At 39.0% G+C, this 11,531-nt stretch overlaps 1 non-coding gene across 1 annotated transcript; it reads left to right on the plus strand.

Moving 5' to 3' along the window:
- The first annotated feature begins 5,218 nt into the window (after positions 1 to 5,218).
- Positions 5,219 to 5,325, plus strand: LOC145629590 (small nucleolar RNA R71). Its single transcript, XR_014111754.1, has one exon. It is a non-coding gene; the product is annotated as a small nucleolar RNA R71 (small nucleolar RNA).
- The last annotated feature ends 6,206 nt before the right edge of the window (positions 5,326 to 11,531 follow it).

Below are 11,531 nucleotides of genomic sequence, written 5' to 3' on the forward strand. Positions count from 1 at the left end.
TTGACCGGAGGTGGAAGATTCTCAATAACCTCAATTTTTGTTTTGTCTACCTCTATCCCCTTATGAGAAATCTTATGGCCAAGGACTATGCCTTCCTTCACCATGAAATGACACGTCTCCCAATTTAAAACCAAGTAGACTTTGTCACACATTGCTAGACATTTCTCAAGATTTTTAAGGCCCTCCTCAAATGAAACACCTCATACGGAGAAATAATTAACGAACACTTCCATCTTCTCCTCCAACATGTCCCCAAAGATACTCATCATTCATTGTTGGAATGTTGAGGGGGCATTACAAAGTTCAAACGAAATTATACTATAGGCAAATGTACCATATGGACAAGTGAAGGTTATTTTCTATTGGTCATCCTAGTGGATAGGGATTTGGATTAATCCCAAATAACCATCAAGAAAATAATAGAACTTGTGCGTCGTTAGTCTCTCAAGCATTTGATCAATAAAAGAACGGGGGAAGTTATCTTTCTTTGTAGATGTGTTTAGACGTCTATAGTCTATACACATCTTCCATCTCGTGACCGTCCTCGTCGGAATGAGGTCACCTATCTCATTCTCGATGACGGTCATGCCTCCCTTATTTGGAAAACATGAAAAGGAGAAACCCACCTAGCAATCAAGATGGGGAATATAATTCCCGCATCAAAAAAATTGGTGATCTCCTTCTTCTAGGCACCTCTAAGCTTGTTAGCATTGGGTTTAATCTCGGGATTAGCCCTAATTATTGATCGAGCATAGTTTTAACTGGCTTTGGTTCATTTTATATTGGGTTAGGTAGTTTATGTGTTTAAGTCTTAATTGGTAATCCATAAGTGTTCATCACATTGATCCAACAAAAAGATGGTTTTATATATCGTCATTGAACTTTTAGCCAGGACATGGGACTAAAAGTAGATGTTTACAGCCGCTCCGTAGCAAGACTCATAGCCTAGCCAAACCAACAACCCTACCACCAAAGCCAAGCTGAAGCCCAGATTTAACAACGCCAGCTACCGTAGCCAGACAACAAGCCTAGCCACACAGTTGAGGCCTAGCCACCTGAGCCCCGCTGTGATCATACACTTAAGTATGGTGGCGTCCAAAGGGAAGGAAGCTAGAGCTAAAGAGTCGCCAACAAGTTTTAGGAACTTGTAAACCGTTCAAAGGGTGAAGTTTACACCCCTTCACGATCCATGAGATCGTTAACTTCAATAGGTCTGGAACCACGGCTGGATGTTCTGGGATAAAGGTATAAATCCAACCTAAAAGAGATTGAATCTCCACTAAAAATAGGCCTCTACTTTATTATTCTCGTATTCATGTGCGCTTTCTGACTAACATACAATCATGAAGTTAACCATAAACCCGTTTATCTATTTTGGTTGAATATTAATGCACAAACAAATCTGTTATTAGCGATCACTTGAATTATAATCATATTAACCTAAACAAGATTATTAATAATCTCATTAAGCGTGATTACAAGTACAAACTCCCTTTAAACATGCATAAAAGGCGTGATCAAGCAATAACAATAAATAATATACATATTAAGCAACATAAAAATGACAATCATCATCATAATTTCATCAAAGCATAATAATATTAGCAAGATCCTAGGCATGATAATAACATGATGAATAACAAACCCTAGCATGTCACTAAACATTTAAGATCAAAGCTTAAGCCCTAAAATGATATTAGGAAAGAAATAAGAAGCGTCATAATAATATCAAAAATATTAGTTAATCCGAAACATGATACTAGGAAGAAATAAAACATCCTAACATGATACTAGGAATCAACAAAATAACCTAAGCATGATTTCTATATCAAAAGATCAATAATTAAAGTAATTAATTTAAATCACTTACTTGGATGCCTCATATCTCTTTTTAATAACAAAATACACGCATTAGTAACTTTAAAGAAAATAATAAACAATGAAATTAAAAAATTAAAATAGGGATTTGGGACAAAACCCTAAGATAGTATCAACCTTTCACATCTAGGGCGAAGACAACTTCGAATTTGGATAGGTATGTCTAGAACTAATGAATGTGGAATTTTGTGAGGCAAGGTTTAGAAAAAGAATAGGGAAAGAAAGCTTCTAGCCTTTAAAGAGAGAGAGAGAGAGAGAGAGATGGGAAATAATAATTGTGAATGAATAAAAACGGGGAGATACAACCCCTATTTATAGAAAAAATAGCTCGGAATCAAATCAAGTCATATTCGGAATAAAAAAAGCTCCTATCGCCAACGACAGGAGTCAGCGGCAGACGACGGAAGCAGCGCTAGGCGACAGCCTTGTCGTCTTGTGCTAAGTAAGAATTAAAACGAGCTATCCACGTGGAATCCTCTTGCTAATATGATTAAGCAGCTAATTCCGCGTTAAGTAGATTAAAATCATGTTTGTGACAAATAATATATTTTATTCATAATAAAACTCTTTAAAATATAATTATTAATCCTAATCTCATTAGAATTAAAAGGAACCTTCTAGATAATTCTAGAAGATTAAAATCAATAATCCTATTAACTTTAAAATAATAATTAATAGGCCCTCTTCTAGATCATTGGGAAACATATAAAATCATTTGGGCCACACTTAATTTAATCCATAGCTTCTTCATTATTCATCGGCATTGGGCTTATAATATATCGTTGGAAAGCTCGTTTTGAGCCAATCCAACTACAATATTATTGGACCCTTATCAAGGAACAAACAAATTGGACTAGCTATTTTCATAAATAGAGTGTAAGAAGAAACATTTTCAAAAACAGTAAGAGAGATATTTTAATAAAAACATCCACATCAGTGGACTTTTTACACTTTCACCTTGTACGATAATCAAATGACGTGAAAGTTATTCATCACTGGGTTTGGTTTTCGGGAGACACATTTGGGTGTCTACAAAAGCCCCCACTTTGACTAAATTTCGAGAAACTCTAGTTTTGAAAACAAAAGTCAAGGTAGCAAAGGGACGGAGAATAATTCTAAACGTTCTGCAATCCTAAATCATTCATGTAACGTCGATACCTACAAACTAGCGTTAGTTAAATAGATAAAAGAGTTAAGAAAAGTGTATCTTGCACCATCAAGCACACGTCTCTGAAGTAACTACTTTGTTGCTGTATTATTATTGGTGACGACCTCCATAGTGCCTTCGTGAACATCATCTAAAAGTAATAGTGCCTTGCTATCTTCATTTACTCGTGACAATCCTCCACAGTGCTTTGGGAACATCGTCGAAGGTGACTGTGCCTCACCATCTTCAAGGTTGTGGAAATACCTTGCCACGGTTGTTCATCACCGCTATAGACAATTTCCACTCTGCTTTGGAACATCGTCGAGGGTGACCGTGCTTCGCCATCTTCAGGGTTTTTTGGCAATACCTTGTTGCGGCTGTCCTCGCTGCTATAAACAATCTCCACTCTTCTTAGGGAACATCGTCGAAGGTGACCGTGCCTCGCCATCGTCAAGGCTTGTGGAAATACCTTGCCACGACTATGGCTTGCCGTTATAGAAAATCTCCTTCTCCATCTTATAGGTTTGTGGCAATAGCTTACCACAGCTTTGCCTCGCCGCTATAGACAATATCCTCTGTACTTTTGGACATCGTCGAAGACTGCTGCTTGTAGCTATCTTCAATTTTATAGTGATAATCTTCCGAGGAAAATTATCAAAGACCATCGCTTGTTGATCCTTAGTGATTCGCTTGTGTATTTGCTATTATACAAGTACCTCGGCGCATTTTGTGAATGAGCCGGTACCTTGGCGCTTATTCTTCTTTATGAACCATTACTTTAGTGCTTGCAATGAGCCAATACGTAAGCGCTTTAAGCTAAGTGAGACGATCATTTGTCAGGTCGATCACTTAATGCGATTGTAATCGAGCCGATTACTTAATCATGTCAAATTTTTTATAAGGGCTAACTGGCATACCAAGGAACCCAAAATTGTTGTATAAGGTCTGCTTAATTATTTATGAGGGCCATGCATCCTTTCGCCGCACCAGCGCACGTGGATACGTGTTGTCGCCGGGAGTTAATCCTGTCGCCAGGCGACAGGCATTAGCGCCTGGCAACAAGCTTGTCGTCTGGCGCTGATGTCGGTTTTTTTGAATAAAACTCGTTTATTCTTCATTTTGCTATTGCTCGTGTGCTCGCAATTCGCTCAAAACTTCAAACTGCTTGTTCTCGCTCGTTTTTCATCAAAATTCGCTCAAACTTCTTGCAAATCAAAGCTTATTTCATTTGGTTTCTTGATCTATGTAAGTTTTATTCAAACTTATCTCAGTTTTTGCTGAATTTGCGCAAAGTTGTTCGCGGGCTTTCGAAAATTTCGAACGCAATTATGCTTAATTTGCTTCGTTTATTGAATCTTATGCCTTGAAATTGGTTGATTATGTTTATATATTTCCTTTAGAGTATTTTAAAACTTGTTTAACTCAATTTGGTGAAGAAATGAGCAAATTGCCATTGTTGAACCTCTTGAGTTCGTGAGAACGATGCGGCTTGTTATTCGTGTTTTTTGCTAGCCATTTTTGTCCAATTTGTCTCAATATTTGTCATAGTATTGCAAGAAATTGATTGATTGCTGAAAAATGCTATTTATGCATGTGTTGAAATTATACTCTATTTTAGTACTACGTACTCTGTTTTTGGCAAACATAGTATCACGCGGCTAGGCGAACCTCAGATATTATAAAACCTTTATTTTCTATTATTTTGCATAATATAGCATGGCTAGACGACGCAGCTCTAGCTCTCATTCTAGGGTGACTCATCGGAAGGACGATCCCGTTGATGCCGGTGTAGGGACCTCTTCTTCTATAGGGGAGTTCCCAGAGTGGGACGAGCGCACCCTGTACTTTGTGCTTGTGTTTCACATCTTAAAGCGCGTTTGGCGTGGGAAATCAATGATTTGTGAAGGTTTTGAACACAAACCAACACTTGAGTTCAACTTAGAAAGACCTTAATTCAAGAGCTCAACTATGTGCTTAAGTTGGACGACTTTCTCCAACTCATAAAGATCTCCTTGCTTCCCTTGAGACCTTCTTTGGCCTCCCCAAGAATAGCTAGTAGCCACTTCTTCAATTGTAGCATCAACTTGGCTTTGAGGGATCTTAATCAATTGGTCACCGGCACCTGCATCTAGATTGGTCCTTGACATTCGCTCCAAGCCATCATAAAAGAATCTCATTAGCAAATTACGGTTGAATTCTTGATTAGGACATGCTTAAATCAAATCCTTAAACCTTTCCCATGCTTCCCCAAGAGTTTCATCTGGTTCTTGCTCAAAGGAAGCTATCTTCCTCCTCATTTTTGCGATTCGCTCATCGAAAATGAACCTCTTGAGAAAGGCTTTCGCAACTTCCTTCCATGTGGTGAGAGACTTGGGCTTCAAAAGCTTGAGCCATTTCTTTGCTCTTCCAGTGAGAGATTGCCAAAATAGATGCATACGAATGTAATCTTGGATCACTTCATTTGTTTGCATCATTGCACACAACTCAAGGAATCGGCCCAAATGCTCAATGGGGTCTTCACTTACTCCTCCGGAAAATTGCTCAATTTGCACCATCATAGCATATTGTGGATGGATTGTGAAATTAGTCTCGGTGGTCGGGAGAAGTATACCACTCGTGAGATCATAGATTTCCGGATTTCTAAACTCCCTAAAAAGAAAGTCATCCTCTTGTCTTGCCATATCTCCTAAAAACTTGTCTTTTAGTTCCTTTAGTAAGATTTAATCTAATGAATATGCGTTTTGTAGGAGCCGGTGGTAGAGTTTCAGCCGTGGGCTAATTTCGACATTCCTACGCTTACTGCGCAGTACACTACTCAGCGTCGTTACTTTTAGGGGACGTATGACGTTGCGGTGTATCTTGGCGAGAGAGTGGCTATTCATCACTCCTCGGAGGTTTTTGTTGTTCCTACTCCACTTCCTCGGCATATGTTTGACAAGACTAGATTAAGGATCTTGGCGAGTAGGTCACCAGTGGGCACACATTGGCGGACTCATGCCAGTTCGGATATATGCTCCACCACCTGTTTTGCTAGAGGGAGCGGAGGAGGTATTTCTCATTTTCTGTGTTTTCCTTTTGTATAGCCCCCAAGTAGATACTTATCTCTTGATGCGTGAACCAAAGTGAGCATAGCCGCGTCGTGGAAAACCACTGACCTAAAAGACGATTCCGCGCTACCTCCCGGTGCAGTAGACTAGAAGCGGTCGCCCTCCAGGATAAGCACGGCGCCGGAGTTTATGTGCACTCACAAACCCGACTGGAACTCATAATACTTGCCCAGAAAACAGAACAGAAGAAACTCGTGTTTAGATAATTTTAGAGAGGAGAGATAACTGAATGTGTTGTTGTTGTTTTTGACTGGAAAAAGCAACGAGTATATATAGGCAGTAGAAGGGAGACATGAAACGTAAAACGAGGTACGAATCTGGCTAAGAAAACGACCAGATTCATTCAGCCAGTCAACAACGTAAGCAAGAAACAAGGAATTAATTAATCAGCTATAACCGAGGGATTAATGACTGACTTAATTCCGTAATCCCAACAGTCAGAAAAGAATATTCCCAACAGAAAGAAAAGAATATTCCCAACAGACATAAAAAGAATATTCTGTTTAACAAGGAAAAAGAAATAAAATTTCTCCAAAAAGATAACAAGGACCCACGCCCGCGCATCGCATTCCCCAAGACCCAAGACCCAAGTCCCAAGTCCCGAGGCCCGAGCCCGACCCGGCCTGGCCCGGCTCGGCTCGGCTCGGCGCGCGCGCGCGTGTGTGTGTGTGGAGTAACACTTAACTCCCATTCACTCAACTAAGTAGTGTTAAGACACTACAATATAAAAACAAGGAAAAACCTTTCCCCCCAACCAATGTGGGATTTTCCCCTTTCATTTGTTTTTCTCTCTCTCTTGTTTTCCCCATCCCTCTTATTTTATATCAAGAACTTCCAACAATCCCCCACAGGTTCGAAGATATGAAAAAGAAAGGAAGGAAAAGATGAATTCTGGGCAAAACAAAACAATTGCATAAGTGTCAATGTCTCGCGACTTGAATTAACACATAGTGGACATCAAGCTATGATCCCTCACCTACCAAGTGACTTTCGTCTTGAACTTAATAGGGAGTTAGGAACCCGTCACTTTGAGCCACACAATTGAACATGTATAATATTCTGAAATTCCGCGAATAAAGGTGACGCATTATACTGGCCATACGTTCAGCCTGGATGCTCATAGGTGCTCTAGAGTATAAGCCCACGAAATACTCATAGGAAGCGGCCACACTTCCACACCTAAGTAGGTGAACTCCATGAAGTGTGAGCTACAACACACCTCCAAAAATATGGATATGGGTTCATTAAGAGCCATATGCTCAACCTCCTTCTCATTTGTAGCTAAGCACAACAAACATCTAGAGATGGTCTAATAAAAACAAAATGTGCTTCCGAATTATTATATAATGTTCCCCTTTGAACTCATGGTGAGTAGGAGTTCACTATTTCACAATTCATACAACGGGCTTTAGCCCCATCTCTTCCGATGTTTCCAAAACTAGTTTTTTACATAGGCCTTTAGTTAACGGATCCGCAATGTTCTTTTCGGACTTAACATAGTCCAGTGATATCACCCCTTCAGACAACAGATTTCTGACGGCTTTATGCCTCAGACGGATGTGTCTCTTTTTCCCATTATAGGCATGGTTGTGAGCAACAGCAATAGCAGCTTGCGAATCACAATGAAGTGCAACTGAAGGAGATGGCTTCCCCCACAGCGGAATATCTGCAAGCATGTTCCTCAACCATTCTGCCTCATGACCTGCCAATTCAAGAGCAATAAACTCAGATTCCATAGTAGACATAGTAGTACAAGATTGCTTAAAAGATTTCCAGGATACAGCTCCACCACCAAGGGTGAAGACATAGCCACTAGTAGAGTTAACTTTATCATTATCGGATACCCAGTTTGCATCACAAAAACCTTCCAAAACTCCAGGAAATTTGGAGTAGTGCAAACCCCAATCCGCAGTACCCTTAAGGTACCTAAGCAACCTCCTAAGAGCAATCCAATGATCACTGCTTGGGTTATGAGTGTACCTGCTCAACCTACTAACAGAATAAGCAATGTCAGGTCTAGTGTAGTTCATTAGAAACATAACACTACCAATAATTCGAGCATACTCAGACTGATTAACTGGATCACCATTATTTTTCTTTAGGTGGAAACTTGGGTCATATGGAGTCTTAACTGGATCGACATTAAATGAGTCAAACTTTTTAAGAAGCTTTTCAACATAGTGTGACTGATTAAGACAGATGCCTTTTGGAGTCCTTTTGATTTTTTCTCCCAAAATCACATCTGCCTCACCCATGTCTTTCATTTCAAAATTCGAACTCAAAAACTGTTTTGTCTCATTTACTCGATCCAAGTCAGTCCCAAAAATCAACATATCATCCACATAAAGACAAATAATTACCAACCATGACTATCATGCTTAAAATAAACACAAGAGTCACCTTCATTAACATGAAAACCATTACCAGTCATAGTCTTATCAAATTTGTCATGCCATTGCGTTAGAGCTTGTTTGAGCCCATACAATGACTTGACTAACTTACAAACCTTGTTCTCTTGGCCTGGAACAACAAACCCTTCAGGTTGGACCATATAAATCTCCTCATCCAAGTCACCATTCAAAAAAGCAGTTTTGACATCCATTTGATGAACAACAAGATCAAAAATGCAAGCAAGAGCAATTAAAGTACTAATGGTTGCAATTTTAGTAACAGGGGAGTAGGTATCAAAATAATCAATGCCAAACTTTTGAGTAAAACCCCTTACCACTATCCTTGCCTTATACTTGTCTATGGATCCATCGGCCTTTAACTTTTTCCAAAAGAACCATTTACAAGTAATGGGCTTACAACCTCTAGGAAGTTCAACCAATTCCCAAGTGTTATTATTGAGAATTGATTGTAACTCACTATCAATTGCTTCTTTCCAAAAAACAGCATCAACTGACCTCATTGCCTCATCATAGGTTCTTGGATCATCTTCCAAAACAAAAATATGCACAAAATCATCATCAATTAAGGAAGATTCAGATAAACAGGAAGTAATAAAATCAGGACCAAAACTGTTTTCCTTTCTTGCCCTTTTGCTTCTCCTTGGCTCTAAAACAGAATCATCGTTAGTAATAGGAGCATTAGCAATAGGCAAACTAACAGAACTACTAGCATGCAATTCACTATCATTAGAAGAAGACATCTTCAAAGGAAAAATGTTCTCAAAGAACTCAGCATCTCTAGCTTCAATGATATGACCACCTGCATAAGAGTTGTTAGCACCGTTAACAAAGAAACGATAAGCTGCACTTTGATAAGCATAGCCAATAAAAATAGCATCAACAGTTTTGGGACCAATTTTATCCCTCTTGAAACTAGGTATGCCTACTTTTGCTAGGCACCCCCACACTTTCAAGTATTTCAGGTTTGGCACTCGACCTTTCCATATTTTGTATGGAGTCTTGTCTAGCTTCTTGTGAGGAACCCTGTTCAAAACATGACAAGCAGAAAGAATAGCCTCCCCCCACATGTTATTAGGAAGCCCAGAACTAATAAGCATAGAATTCATCATATTCTTTAAAGTTCTATTTTTCCTTTCAGCTATACCGTTTTGTTCGGGTGAATAGGGAGCCGTCGTCTCATGAACAATGCCAAGTTGCTCACAAAATGCCTTAAGAGTGTCAGGGCTGTACTCACCACCCCTGTCACTCCTAACCCTTTTAATCTTTTTGTCCAATTGGTTTTCTACCTCAGCTTTATATTTGAGGAACATTTCCTCAGCTTCGTCCTTAGACCTAAGAAGATAAACCATGCAAAAACGTGAACAATCATCAACAAAAGTAATATAATACTTTTTACCCCCTCTACTTTCGTGATTATTAAAATTACCTAAGTCACTATGAACAAGCTCTAGTACTTCAGTCTGTCTATCTACTGATTTAAATGGCTTCTTTGTAAATTTGGCTTCAACACAAACTTGACATTTTGAAAAATCCGTATTAGAAAAACTTGGAATCAAATTTAAGTGTTTAAGCCTTTTAACAGAATCAATATTAACGTGACCTAATCTAGCATGCCATAAATCAATAGACTCAGCAATATAAGGAGAAGAAGTACTAGCATTCTTATTCATAGTGTCAATCTTAACATCACAGTAAAAAGCCCCCCATTACAAAATCCCTTCCCCAAAAATTCCCCAATGCGAGTAAGAACTAATCTATCATAATCCAAAGAGAGCTTCAGTCCGGCTTTCATGAGTAAACTGCCAGAAATTAAATTCCTGCGCATTTCTGGAACATGCAAGACATTAGTCAGAGTAAGCAATTTTCCAGAAGTGAGAGTGAGAACGATCTTCCCTTTGCCTTGGATAGAAGTAGAAGCTGAGTTGCCCATGAAGACATTTTCATCTTCAACCTTGTCATAGGTAGTGAACATGTCCTTGTTGGCGCAGATGTGCCTGGTAGCTCCAGTGTCAACAATCCACTCAGCAGCATTACCTGTAAAGTTAGCTTCTAAAACAACAGCAACAATAACGTCAGAATCCTCAATAAGATTTGCTTGACTTTGCCCATTCTTCTTCTTGACCTTGCAATCTTTAGCCTTGTTACCAGTCAGACCACACTCAAAACAAGTACCCTTAAACTTGTACTTCTGAATCTTCCCTTTAGGCTTAAGGTTACTGTTTTTGGCTTTGGACTGGTTGTTTGATTTGGGTTCAACAAGGTTGGCTTTGACAGAAGAAGAGGAAGGAAAAACAGAAGGGGTTTTGTCTTTGATACGGTTTTCCTCCTCGATTTTGAAGTGGGCAGCAAGTTCCTCTAAGGTTAGGTCTTTCTTTTTGTGCATGAGTTGGTTACGAAAATCCTTCCAAGAGGGAGGGAGTTTCTCAATCAGAACAATAGCAAGGGTAGTATCACAAATAGACAGACCTTCAGCAGCCATATTAATACAAACACTCTCATAAGCATGAATCTGATCAATAATAGGCTTATCATCAACAACTTGAAAACTTAACCACTTACTAACACAATAACGTTTAGTACCAGCATCATCAGTTCCATATTTTTTCTCTAAAGCATCCCAAATAGCCTTAGCATGATAAAAACCCATATAAATATCCAACAGACTATTCGACATATAATGCAACAACATGCCTTTACAGGTTCTATCATCCTTAGCAAAGTTAACATCACTTTCAGACAAATTATCCTTATCATCAGGTTCAACAATATCATCAAGAACATATGCAACATCAATTTGCTCCAAATAAAAACGCATCCTAACAGCCCAACGTTTATAATTCTTTCCATCTAGAGGTTCTAACTTAGACATATCAGGAATCAGAAACTTGGAAGCCATAATCGTCTTTTAGATTGTTATACTACTAAGCAATAAAACAGAAATTACTTATCTCTTGATGCGTGAACCAAAGTGACAATAGCCGCGTCGTG

The sequence above is a fragment of the Chenopodium album genome, chromosome 4, assembly GCF_948465745.1.
Source record: "Chenopodium album chromosome 4, dcCheAlbu1.1, whole genome shotgun sequence".
In the NCBI taxonomy this organism is placed as follows: domain Eukaryota; kingdom Viridiplantae; phylum Streptophyta; class Magnoliopsida; order Caryophyllales; family Amaranthaceae; genus Chenopodium; species Chenopodium album.